Here is a 15,101-nt window from a genome sequence, read left to right on the forward strand (position 1 = left end):
ATTGGAATGAGAAGCACACGAAATGTGATAAAGTTCTTCCCAATGGTGGTTCCAAATGTGTTAAGCCTTGTTAGAGTAAGTGTTATGCACGAAGAATGTAGCCAATCACCCATCTCAAGTCAAGATCAAGGGGGTGCTCCTCGATAGTGGTGCCAAATATGTTAAGCCTTTTTGGAGTAAGGGTTATTAAAAAAACATGCAAAATCACCAAGCTCAAGTCGAGCGCGAGAGCTTCACGACCCTTGAATGTGGAGAACTGATCATTAATATTGGGCTCCTCTAGTGGATCTCTCTCTAACTCCTCACTCATCACGATGGTCAAAGAGTGGGAATCCTCATGCAAGAAAATCACCATACTATGCCTAACCACTCAAGAAGGAGGAAAGAAAGGAGAAGAAGGAAAAGCAAGGGAAGACAAGCCAGTTTAGTAAGGGGAAGACAAATTGACTATAAATCTTCCTTCAACTCTTTACGTGATAGTGGAAGCGATAATTCTCATGCGAGCAAATCGTCATGCTATGCCTAACCACTCAAGAAAGAGGGAAGAAAGGGAAGACAAGAAAATAAGTAAAATAACACAAACTAATTAGCAGAAAGGATACCCGAAATCACCCTAACCCTAATCATGTCCACACATGCTAGATTAGAATTGCAAGAGAGTAGAGAGAACACTAAACTCTATTACATAAATGAGGAGAATGAGTTACAAACATAAGAATGTTGGCCTTTATAATTCATATACCTTTTCTCAATTGGTTTCCCAAACATAAGTGACTTAAGGCACCGATGATCAGTTACAAATGTTAGGTCGTTATACTAGCCAAATTCCTTATGTTACGACCTTAACGTGCAAGACTTGACAAGTTATACATAAGGAGGCAAGTGGGTGGAAACATGCTAGTCATAGTGGGAAATTTGGCTATTATGTGAAGAATGCTATCTCTTCCATGCTCTTACCATGCTCAACTTAGTGCAAAAAAAGCTATTGGAATCTCCCCATTTTAACTAATTAGGACTATAAAAAAGCTACCACCACACTCAGCAAGAAGAGGCAAATTTATATATGCAAATTGAAGTCACATTAAGGGTGTTGGTAACAAGGAGAATTTCTTAGAATGTAGCTCACCATTTTGCCATCAAAACAACCACCTAGAGGGAAACTTAAGTTTGTGCAACTCATCCCATCACCAAATCCTCGAAAAAAGAGACTCTTCAATGAACCACATTAAAATCCAAATCCCCCATCCTTGCCCCTCTTGTAGAGTTGGCCCTCTATCAGCATATAGTTGGCCGCTTCAACTTCAATAGCACGCTTTCGATATTTAGGAATTGTTCGATCAGTATGACCATGCTGAAGATAGTCCACAATATACTTACTCCAACTTGGTGTAGTTGAAATTTGGAATAATGTGACATTATGAATTGGTTGTTGAATATGACATGAAGCACAGTTACGAACAAATTTTTCAGCATCCGCATGCATGGTAGGCCACCATTGCCCATCCTGAGTTTTATACGTCGCACACAAGTAGTAGCTGATGCATGGATTCCACCAATACCCTCATGTGCCCATTCCAAGATCTCCTCATATTGGTCAGGGTTAGGTATAAGCCGCAACACTCCATCATTACCCTGACGATACAATCTCCTTGAGATTAACTTGAATGGTCGCCATAGGTCCACATTAGGACCCGCTAGTTGTATCTGCCCACTTGTCAAAATTTCTAAGATGGGTTCAGACCATTTAGGAGCTGTCTCTACAAGGAAAAGTGTTGAATCTAACATATCATCATCCACACCCACCACAGGAGCTTCTCCAGAGGTGATTCGAGACAAATGATCTGCCCTAAGATGAGTTGTTCCTTTTCGAACTGCCACTTCAAAATCAAACTAAAGAAGGATGACAAAACACGTCTAAATCAAGACTTCCCAAACTTTCAAAAACAAAACTTTTGCTAAAATTTCCACGTTGGATCTCTTCAATCCACTGTTCGAAAAAAACCCGGGTATAGTGTAATTTGCACTTGCAGATTTATAAAATTACCTTCAAATCTGAAACTTAAGGGTACAAAAACCTGCAGATTTTGAGGGGTTGTAGAACAAAAACCTTCAAAATTTAAAAATTTTCTTTATAAATAATTTCACAATTTTTAGATGAAGGTTTTTTACTTTTTGGGAAAATAGTTTTTATTCGAATACTGCTTCAATCTTGAGCACTCTCCATTGACCAAGCCTTTCCTCCCAAGCCTCCCACCATCTTGCATAAGGCATGACCAAAATGTTTATTGTTATGCTTCAAAGAGATGTCTAGGCAACTTGGGCCTAGCTATTGCAACTAATGGATCGACTAATGTCATAATAATGCCAAACTTCTCTGTCATGTCTGGCTTGTCTGTAGTTGTCCAAACAAAACCATGAAGGAGACTTGCCAAAACAATGTGCACATTGAGAAGGCCTAACTTCAACCCAGGGCAAGCCCTCCTGCCAGATCCAAAAGGTATTAGCTCAAAGTGATGTCCACGTACATCCATGCTGCTGTCCAAAAATCTCTGAGGACAAAACTCTAAAGGTTTTTCCCATGTGTTTGGGTCTCCCATACATTCACATAAGCTAGGCTGTTTGCAGGGATGTCGTAACCAGATATTTGGCATGGTTGCATTGACATATGTGGTGCTAGGAGAGGCGCAGTTGGATGCAATCTCAAAGACTCCTTCACCCCCACTGCTCCTAAGTAGGGTAGGTGAGGAATGTCTGACTCTTGAACTAGGCGTGATGTTCCCACTATGTGTTCAAGTTCTTCTTGCACAGTCTGCATTTTTCCGGGGTTCGTAAGCAGGTCTGCAAGTGCCCACTCAATTGTGATTGCAGATGTGTCAATCCCTGCAAAGAACATGTCCTAGTTGAAAGAAAAAAACAAACTAGTTAGATCCTGAGAGCATCACATCACATATATCTGCGCCAAAACGAGATAAGATGGCATGCTTATAATAACTCCCTCGACGCAAAAATCAATCAATCTCTCTCTCTCTCTCTCTCTCTCTCTCTAAATGATAGGAAAACGAATGGTCTCTAATCTTACCATTAAAATTGCCCTGATTTTTCCGTCTCGAATTTGGAGATCCTTGTGCTTGGCGTCGAGAGAGGCTGATAATAGTAGGTCCAGGAAGTCGTGTGCACTGTTTGCAGGAGATCCATTGCTCCGACGTCTCATGTCGCGCCGATCGTCGATAATCTCTTGAAAAACAGTGCTTGCTTTACGCGCAACGGCCTTGCTTTGTCTCACATAGCCTTGCAGATCCATCCACGCCAAGGAAGGGATGTAGTCGCCCACGTTGAAGACGCCCAGGAGATGGATCATTTCGAGCATTAGGTCTACAATGTCATGAGAGCTAGTGGCGAGCTCCGCCAGGCTCTTGCCGAGTGCCATTCTGGAAATGATGTTGCTGGAAGCGGTGTGCAGCTTTGGCCGGAGAGATACGGGTGTTCCCACTACATCTAGGATGGAGCGCATGAGGGCGCTCACTTCTTCTTTTCTCACGGGCTCGAAGTACTCGAGCCGCTTGTTGGTGAAGAGGTCGGTGACGCAGAGCTCCCACATGAGCTTCCAGTAAGGGCCGGGTGGAGCAAAGACCATGTCCATGTGGCCGTCGAAGACGTGAGTAGGGACGGCGAAATTGTGCGGGCGCGAAGAGAAGGTTTGGTCGTGCTTCTGCAGGATCTGCTTAGCCATGTCCGGTGTGGAAGCCACGATGAGAGGGACGGAGCCCAGCCTGAGGGACATGAGGGGGCCATGGGTCTTGCTGAGATTGTAGAGAGAGTGGTGTGGGTTCTTTCCTAGCAAGTGCAGGTGGCCAACGATGGGCAAAGCTGGAGGTCCTGGGGGCAGCTTAATGCTTGATCGTGCTTTCCTCAGCAACACAATAGGAAGCAGAATACACACGAAGATGGTAGGAAGGAAGGCGAGGCACAAGCCATAGCCACCAGCCAACAAGCTGCCGTGGTGATGACGAAACGCCTCCATAACCAGGAAAGAAACTCTGATAGGAGGATAATGATCACTTAAGGCCTTCGTATTTCAATCAGTTCATTGCCTCTCCAACCTTGTAGAGGTCTCACTTTCTCTTTCTGTGCACCCTCCTCCCACGTGCACCGACAGAAATAAACTATTTTTCTAACAAGTCCAATTAGTTCATTTCCTTCGTATTTCAATGAGTTCTATCTTTTTCTTTTTCTGATCTTTTTCCGTAGTGTAGCCCCTATTTCTTTTTCCAACTTTCCCCCTGTTTGAATATGTCTTAAATGAGGGTCTAGCAACAAGTGTATAGTCCACTTGTTTTTCCTTGAGATACCACCTTTTAGTTCTAGGTCCATATCTGGGTAAGCTACTTCTCAAACCATTATAACATCTTACCTACAACAGTAAACCAAAGGTTAAGAGCCCTCTCCTAGTATGTTTGAGGCCACATCCAGACCAGGGTACAAGTCATGTTATGTTCCTCTGTAGATTCAGTAAAAAATAACCCAGCTCAGCACATCTCATCTTGTTCACATTACACACAGACCAACACATGCAAACACATTTATGCATTACATCTGAAGCTTCGAGACCAACAAGTGAGACCTTCTGAAAAACAGTGGCATTCCTAGTGCACCGGATTTCCCACAGAACACAAGCTCTGATAATGTTCCATTCTCTTCTCAGAATCTGGATTGCACGGACGTTCCAAGATTTGTACGACCGTTCCTTCTTGCACCTGTTGCCATGGACATTCCAAGATTGGTACGACCGTTTCTTCTTCCACCTGTTGCTATGGCCATACCAATTCTTGATCCAAATCCCCCATCCTTGCCCCTCTTGTAGAGTTGGCCCTCTATCAGCATATAGTTGGCCGCTTCAACTTCAATAGCACGCTTTCGATATTTAGGAATTGTTCGATCAGTATGACCATGCTGAAGATAGTCCACAATATACTTACTCCAGCTTGGTGTAGTTGAAATTTGGAATAATGTGACATTATGAATTGGTTGTTGAATATGACATGAAGCACAGTTACGAACAAATTTTTCAGCATCCGCATGCATGGTAGGCCACCATTGCCCATCCTGAGTTTTATACGTCGCACACAAGTAGTAGCTGATGCATGGATTCCACCAATACCCTCATGTGCCCATTCCAAGATCTCCTCATATTGGTCAGGGTTAGGTATAAGCCGCAACACTCCATCATTACCCTGACGATACAATCTCCTTGAGATTAACTTGAATGGTCGCCATAGGTCCACATTAGGACCCGCTAGTTGTATCTGCCCACTTGTCAAAATTTCTAAGATGGGTTCAGACCATTTAGGAGCTGTCTCTACAAGGAAAAGTGTTGAATCTAACATATCATCATCCACACCCACCACAGGAGCTTCTCCAGAGGTGATTCGAGACAAATGATCTGCCCTAAGATGAGTTGTTCCTTTTCGAACTGCCACTTCAAAATCAAACTAAAGAAGGATGACAAACCACCTCACAATCCTTCCAGTTGCACAAGGCTTATTCACCAAATATAGCAGTGCTTGATGGTCCACAAAAAATATAAATTTGTTTGTCAAAAGGTAATGGCGAAACTTTTTCACTACATATATCATGGACAAACCTTCTCTTTCTGTGTTGTGGTATAATTCTTCTCAGCATTGTTCAACTGTCGACTAGCATATGAGATTGGGAAATCCTTATTATGTTCTCCCAATTGAGCCAAAATACATCCAATTGCAAAGTTTGAAGTATCAATATAGACATGAAAGATTTGGTTTCAATCTGGTGCCCGTAAGATGGGTGCAGATACTAATGCTTGCTTCAACTTTTCAAAGGATTCCTCACACTCATCAGTCCAATTAAACTTTACAAGAAGAGCATATAATGGTCTGGCTAGGACAGCGTACATGTAGATGAATCGACGATAATAGCCACAATGTCCCATGAATATTTGTACCCCTTTAGGGTTGATAGGCTGAGGTAATGAGACAATGACATCAATTTTATCCATATCTGTTGAAATACCATTGCGAGAGAAACAATATGGCCCAAAATCTTCCCTTGTCTTACCATGAATTTGCACTTGTCAGGATTCAAGCATATACGATAAACTTGACACTTTTGAAACACAAGTCTGAGGTGTTCTATATGATCATCACGCTCTTGTGAGTGAACACATAAATCATCCATGAAGATCTCAAGAAATAGCCTAAGGTACTCCTTGAATACATGACTCATTAACCGCTGAAAGGTTGCAGGTGCATTTGTTAGACCAAATGGCATAACACGATAGGCAAAGATGCCATCTTCAGTAGCAAAGGCTGTCTTGTGTTGATCCTTCGGATCAATTGACACTTGATTGTAACCAGAGAATCCATCCAAGAAACTATATGCCTTTTTCCCTGTAACACGTTCTAAAACATGATCCGTGAGATTGGAAGTGGGTAATGATCACGTACAGTAGCTGCATTTACCTTCTTGAGGTTTACACATACTCGAAGTTTTCCATTTTTCTTGGGCACCACTACAATAGGGGAGACCCATTCAGTGTGTTCAATCTCGTAGATAAATTTTTCCTCTAAGAGCTTGTCTATTTCTTCTTTTATCTTTCGTGCAAAATTCTCATTGTAAGTATAAGGACGTTGCTGGCTTTGCATCCTCTCGCAATGGAATTGTATGCTGACATATGCTTGGATCAACTCCTTTGAGGTCTTTATAACTCCAAGCAAAAACATCGCGATACTCCTTTATGGTTTGAATTAATAACTTCTCCTCATCTAAGGACAAGTCTGTGGCAATCCACACATAGCGAGGCTCTTCTCCTGGCTTAGCGATATCAAATTTTTTTGCATCTTCTGGACCATCATATGAAACCCCTGGCATGCTTGACTTTTGTCACATGGGCTGTTGAAGAACAATCTTCCGATCTTAAAGAGTGTACTGTGTGAAGTTGGGGGGAACATTGAGACCTTGTTCTTGTCCACTTGAGTCATCACTAATTGAAGACCATGCAGTTTGAGCTCTCTTTTGCAATCTTGCATCAGAGTTTTTCATTCAACCTTTATCTTTGCGCTTCCGAAACTCTCTTTTGAATCTGTTTGAGACTTGATTTTTTGTTTTGGTCTCTTTGTTTTTTTGCGATTTTTGCTAACAGTTTTTAGCTTTTCTCCTGGTTGGAATCTATCTGATCGTTTTACTTGGTCTTTGATACTATCTTGTGCTTGGACATAGTATAGATATCCATTCTTTCCTGAGAAGTGAGGTGGTGGTCGAGAGTGTTCATTCTTAAACTCCTTGTTTTCTTTTTGTATTCTCTCACGTCGTTCCCTCTCATCTTGTTTACGGATTCTCTTATGGCTCTTACAGCATTTACGTTTGAGGAATCTCTATTTGAACCTCCCTTCCTCTCAAGAGTAGGCGTGCCTTTCCTAACTCTTCCTCGAGGATTATCACATCATCATCAAAATCAGAGTCCCATCCATCTTCCTTATCAGCATCATTAGCAGATTCGAGTGTTAAATCCTCCACTGAGACTTCCTCTACACGCAGTGCTATGGATGCATCCCCATAGTACAAATCATCTAGAAGGTCACGTGGTTGTACCATTCGTATAGGAATAATGTAATATCCATCTAAGTCACAAAATTGAATTGGCTTAGGTAAAGCACATGTCGATAATGTTACAAGGACATGACTCCATTCTAGGGGATCAATTAAGTGCTCAGGGAAGGGTTGTGAAATGTATGCCTTATCTGATACACTTCGATTACCCTTAAGTTTCTCAGTGTTGAAATCCTTACATGAGGCTCCACACATCCACAGATCTTCTCGCCCATCTGACAATGTAACTCTTGAGCCCTCAGATGAAGCAGAATCAAACTCATCTATTGGAGACCTTGTTACATCACGATATGAGTGATTCTTTAGGTTGACCCTTGTGATGACAGAATCATGTCGGAGGTACAAATAATTGTATCCCCAATCTTGAATCATTTGAAATTGTTGCATGAATGGTCTACCCAATATCACTTCATAGTTTGGATGCTTTCCAAAATCCATTACTGCAAATGTGTGCTCATATTTAATCCCACATGTGGTGACCAATATGTTCTCTATCAGCCCAATGGGATGTTCTAAGCTTCCATATGCTAGTTGCAAGCACATCCTTGTACTCCTAATAGCTGGTTTGCCCCACTTTTCCCAAATGGACCTTGTCACAATGCCCACTCCTGCACCACTATCAAGTATTGCAGTTGAAGCTACTTTTCGCACTTCTAATGGGAGGGTAGCATTTCCCTGATTGTCCTCACAAAATTTTCCTACTTTGTTGATAGGAACTGGCATAACATGCTTTGTCTCAAGGTGTATAGTACATTGATGGTGACCCTTTTGTAGCAATACCTGCTCTGACAAACATGTGGCAATATCATTCCACAACTCTGGTCGAAGCTTTATCAAATCAAGCAAAGGTAAGGTACAAGCCACTGGTGCTGACAAAATAGCTTGCACGATACCCATATCCATCTCCTTTATTTCATATCTACCCCGATCCACATCACATCACATCACATCATATCCATTTCAAATCACATCTCATCCATTCACATCTATCCCGATTCACATCACATCCATTTCACATCACATCTCATCCATTCACATCTATCCCGATTCACATCACATCCATTTCATATCACATCTCCTCCATTTACATCTATCCCGATTTACATCACATCACATCCATTCACATCCATCACATCACATCACATCTCCTCCATTCACATCACATCACATCACATCCATTCATATCCATCACATCACATCCATTCACATTCATCACATTAATTTATATCACATCCATTCACATCCATCACATCACATCCATTCATATCCATCATATTCATTCTCATCACCATCCCATCACATACATTCTATCCACATTACATCACATCCACATCTATCCGCATCATATCTCATTCATACACATCCTATCTCATTCATCCACTTCCATCCAGTCATTCACATGCACGACTATTCACATCCATCCATTCATTCACATTCACACCTATCACTTCACATCTCATCACATTCACATCCACATCCACATCCCTTTACATCACATCACACCCACATCTCTTTACATCACATCACATCACATCCACATCACATCCATTCACATCCACATCCCCTTTACATCACATCACATCTCATTCCACATCCGCATCCGCATCCACATCCATTCACATTACATCACATCTTATCGCATCCACATCCATTTACATCACATCACATCCATCCACATCCACATCCATTTACATCACATCACATCTTATCACATTCACATCCACATCCATTTACATTACATCACATCTTATCGCATCCACATCCACATCCATTTACATCACATCACATCTTATCACATTCACATCCACATCCATTTACATCACATCACATCCTATCACATCCATATCCACATCCATTTAATTTACATCTCATCCTTTCACATAACCTCACATCTCATTCTCATCTCATCATTCACATCCACATCCATTTACTTCACATTCTTTCATATACACATCCACATCCATTTACATCACATCACATCCTTTCACATCCCATTCACATCTTATCACATCTCTTTCCTATTTAGTAGCTTTTTCTACTTCGATATCGACGATGGGACTTTTTCTAAATTTCTGCCAATTGCTTGGCCTAGGTAAAGGTTCTTTTTCTCAACGGATATTTTCATATTCTTTCTTAATTTTCTCAAGTGAAAAATATTCAATATTCTTCTTTTTGAGTAAAAGATTCATGGGATTTACAAAAATCAATTCTACCCATATTCCCAATAATGCTCAAAATTCCACTTTTGATAAATACTCATAATTTGAATTATGCTAAAAATTCCTCTTTCTCCCATTTAATTTCTTGGATCTCAAATATCATGGGAATTCTTCTTTTTGAATTTAATTAATTGCATTCCAAATGTCATAGGAATTTCTCTTTTATCATAAAATAAATTTATCTAAAATTTCTCTTTTCTTTAATAAAAATATCCAATATTATCCTAATATGCAAAGAATTATACTTTTACCATTTAAATGATTGAATTCCAAATGTCATGGGAATTCCTCTTTTATCATTTTAATATTTCTCATGCATAAATTTGCTCAACTTAGTGCAAAAAAAGCTATTGGAATCTCCCCATTTTAACTAATTAGGACTATAAAAAAGCTACCACCACACTCAGCAAGAAGAGGCAAATTTATATATGCAAATTGAAGTCACATTAAGGGTGTTGGTAACAAGGAGAATTTCTTAGAATGTAGCTCACCATTTTGCCATCAAAACAACCACCTAGAGGGAAACTTAAGTTTGTGCAACTCATCCCATCACCAAATCCTCGAAAAAAGAGACTCTTCAATGAACCACATTAAAATCCAAATCCCCCATCCTTGCCCCTCTTGTAGAGTTGGCCCTCTATCAGCATATAGTTGGCCGCTTCAACTTCAATAGCACGCTTTCGATATTTAGGAATTGTTCGATCAGTATGACCATGCTGAAGATAGTCCACAATATACTTACTCCAACTTGGTGTAGTTGAAATTTGGAATAATGTGACATTATGAATTGGTTGTTGAATATGACATGAAGCACAGTTACGAACAAATTTTTCAGCATCCGCATGCATGGTAGGCCACCATTGCCCATCCTGAGTTTTATACGTCGCACACAAGTAGTAGCTGATGCATGGATTCCACCAATACCCTCATGTGCCCATTCCAAGATCTCCTCATATTGGTCAGGGTTAGGTATAAGCCGCAACACTCCATCATTACCCTGACGATACAATCTCCTTGAGATTAACTTGAATGGTCGCCATAGGTCCACATTAGGACCCGCTAGTTGTATCTGCCCACTTGTCAAAATTTCTAAGATGGGTTCAGACCATTTAGGAGCTGTCTCTACAAGGAAAAGTGTTGAATCTAACATATCATCATCCACACCCACCACAGGAGCTTCTCCAGAGGTGATTCGAGACAAATGATCTGCCCTAAGATGAGTTGTTCCTTTTCGAACTGCCACTTCAAAATCAAACTAAAGAAGGATGACAAACCACCTCACAATCCTTCCAGTTGCACAAGGCTTATTCACCAAATATAGCAGTGCTTGATGGTCCACAAAAAATATAAATTTGTTTGTCAAAAGGTAATGGCGAAACTTTTTCACTACATATATCATGGACAAACCTTCTCTTTCTGTGTTGTGGTATAATTCTTCTCAGCATTGTTCAACTGTCGACTAGCATATGAGATTGGGAAATCCTTATTATGTTCTCCCAATTGAGCCAAAATACATCCAATTGCAAAGTTTGAAGTATCAATATAGACATGAAAGATTTGGTTTCAATCTGGTGCCCGTAAGATGGGTGCAGATACTAATGCTTGCTTCAACTTTTCAAAGGATTCCTCACACTCATCAGTCCAATTAAACTTTACAAGAAGAGCATATAATGGTCTGGCTAGGACAGCGTACATGTAGATGAATCGACGATAATAGCCACAATGTCCCATGAATATTTGTACCCCTTTAGGGTTGATAGGCTGAGGTAATGAGACAATGACATCAATTTTATCCATATCTGTTGAAATACCATTGCGAGAGAAACAATATGGCCCAAAATCTTCCCTTGTCTTACCATGAATTTGCACTTGTCAGGATTCAAGCATATACGATAAACTTGACACTTTTGAAACACAAGTCTGAGGTGTTCTATATGATCATCACGCTCTTGTGAGTGAACACATAAATCATCCATGAAGATCTCAAGAAATAGCCTAAGGTACTCCTTGAATACATGACTCATTAACCGCTGAAAGGTTGCAGGTGCATTTGTTAGACCAAATGGCATAACACGATAGGCAAAGATGCCATCTTCAGTAGCAAAGGCTGTCTTGTGTTGATCCTTCGGATCAATTGACACTTGATTGTAACCAGAGAATCCATCCAAGAAACTATATGCCTTTTTCCCTGTAACACGTTCTAAAACATGATCCGTGAGATTGGAAGTGGGTAATGATCACGTACAGTAGCTGCATTTACCTTCTTGAGGTTTACACATACTCGAAGTTTTCCATTTTTCTTGGGCACCACTACAATAGGGGAGACCCATTCAGTGTGTTCAATCTCGTAGATAAATTTTTCCTCTAAGAGCTTGTCTATTTCTTCTTTTATCTTTCGTGCAAAATTCTCATTGTAAGTATAAGGACGTTGCTGGCTTTGCATCCTCTCGCAATGGAATTGTATGCTGACATATGCTTGGATCAACTCCTTTGAGGTCTTTATAACTCCAAGCAAAAACATCGCGATACTCCTTTATGGTTTGAATTAATAACTTCTCCTCATCTAAGGACAAGTCTGTGGCAATCCACACATAGCGAGGCTCTTCTCCTGGCTTAGCGATATCAAATTTTTTTGCATCTTCTGGACCATCATATGAAACCCCTGGCATGCTTGACTTTTGTCACATGGGCTGTTGAAGAACAATCTTCCGATCTTAAAGAGTGTACTGTGTGAAGTTGGGGGGAACATTGAGACCTTGTTCTTGTCCACTTGAGTCATCACTAATTGAAGACCATGCAGTTTGAGCTCTCTTTTGCAATCTTGCATCAGAGTTTTTCATTCAACCTTTATCTTTGCGCTTCCGAAACTCTCTTTTGAATCTGTTTGAGACTTGATTTTTTGTTTTGGTCTCTTTGTTTTTTTGCGATTTTTGCTAACAGTTTTTAGCTTTTCTCCTGGTTGGAATCTATCTGATCGTTTTACTTGGTCTTTGATACTATCTTGTGCTTGGACATAGTATAGATATCCATTCTTTCCTGAGAAGTGAGGTGGTGGTCGAGAGTGTTCATTCTTAAACTCCTTGTTTTCTTTTTGTATTCTCTCACGTCGTTCCCTCTCATCTTGTTTACGGATTCTCTTATGGCTCTTACAGCATTTACGTTTGAGGAATCTCTATTTGAACCTCCCTTCCTCTCAAGAGTAGGCGTGCCTTTCCTAACTCTTCCTCGAGGATTATCACATCATCATCAAAATCAGAGTCCCATCCATCTTCCTTATCAGCATCATTAGCAGATTCGAGTGTTAAATCCTCCACTGAGACTTCCTCTACACGCAGTGCTATGGATGCATCCCCATAGTACAAATCATCTAGAAGGTCACGTGGTTGTACCATTCGTATAGGAATAATGTAATATCCATCTAAGTCACAAAATTGAATTGGCTTAGGTAAAGCACATGTCGATAATGTTGCAAGGACATGACTCCATTCTAGGGGATCAACTAAGTGCTCAGGGAAGGGTTGTGGAATGTATGCCTCATCTGATACACTTCGATTACCCTTAAGTTTCTCAGTGTTGAAATCCTTACATGAGGCTCCACACATCCACAGATCTTCTCGCCCATCTGACAATGTAACTCTTGAGCCCTCAGATGAAGCAGAATCAAACTCATCTATTGGAGACCTTGTTACATCACGATATGAGTGATTCTTTAGGTTGACCCTTGTGATGACAGAATCATGTCGGAGGTACAAATAATTGTATCCCCAATCTTGAATCATTTGAAATTGTTGCATGAATGGTCTACCCAATATCACTTCATAGTTTGGATGCTTTCCAAAATCCATTACTGCAAATGTGTGCTCATATTTAATCCCACATGTGGTGACCAATATGTTCTCTATCAGCCCAATGGGATGTTCTAAGCTTCCATCTGCTAGTTGCAAGCGCATCCTTGTACTCCTAATAGCTGGTTTGCCCCACTTTTCCCAAATGGACCTTGTCACAATGCCCACTCCTGCACCACTATCAAGTATTGCAGTTGAAGCTACTTTTCGCACTTCTAATGGGAGGGTAGCATTTCCCTGATTGTCCTCACAAAATTTTCCTACTTTGTTGATAGGAACTGGCATAACATGCTTTGTCTCAAGGTGTATAGTACATTGATGGTGACCCTTTTGTAGCAATACCTGCTCTGACAAACATGTGGCAATATCATTCCACAACTCTGGTCGAAGCTTTATCAAATCAAGCAAAGGTAAGGTACAAGCCACTGGTGCTGACAAAATAGCTTGCACGATACCCATATCCATCTCCTTTATTTCATATCTACCCCGATCCACATCACATCACATCACATCATATCCATTTCAAATCACATCTCATCCATTCACATCTATCCCGATTCACATCACATCCATTTCACATCACATCTCATCCATTCACATCTATCCCGATTCACATCACATCCATTTCATATCACATCTCCTCCATTTACATCTATCCCGATTTACATCACATCACATCCATTCACATCCATCACATCACATCACATCTCCTCCATTCACATCACATCACATCACATCCATTCATATCCATCACATCACATCCATTCACATTCATCACATTAATTTATATCACATCCATTCACATCCATCACATCACATCCATTCATATCCATCATATTCATTCTCATCACCATCCCATCACATACATTCTATCCACATTACATCACATCCACATCTATCCGCATCATATCTCATTCATACACATCCTATCTCATTCATCCACTTCCATCCAGTCATTCACATGCACGACTATTCACATCCATCCATTCATTCACATTCACACCTATCACTTCACATCTCATCACATTCACATCCACATCCACATCCCTTTACATCACATCACACCCACATCTCTTTACATCACATCACATCACATCCACATCACATCCATTCACATCCACATCCCCTTTACATCACATCACATCTCATTCCACATCCGCATCCGCATCCACATCCATTCACATTACATCACATCTTATCGCATCCACATCCATTTACATCACATCACATCCATCCACATCCACATCCATTTACATCACATCACATCTTATCACATTCACATCCACATCCATTTACATTACATCACATCTTATCGCATCCACATCCACATCCATTTACATCACATCACATCTTATCACATTCACATCCACATCCATTTACATCACATCACATCCTA

General features: G+C 40.6%; 1 pseudogene; it reads right to left on the reverse strand.

The window, feature by feature from the left end:
* Positions 1-2,052: 2,052 nt before the first annotated feature.
* LOC147606187 (3,9-dihydroxypterocarpan 6A-monooxygenase-like) lies at positions 2,053-4,071 on the reverse strand (annotated as a pseudogene).
* Positions 4,072-15,101: the final 11,030 nt, after the last annotated feature.

Source organism: Cibotium barometz, chromosome 58, assembly GCF_041138505.1.
Source record: "Cibotium barometz isolate CiBa-2024 chromosome 58, ASM4113850v1, whole genome shotgun sequence".
NCBI classification, from domain to species: domain Eukaryota; kingdom Viridiplantae; phylum Streptophyta; class Polypodiopsida; order Cyatheales; family Cibotiaceae; genus Cibotium; species Cibotium barometz.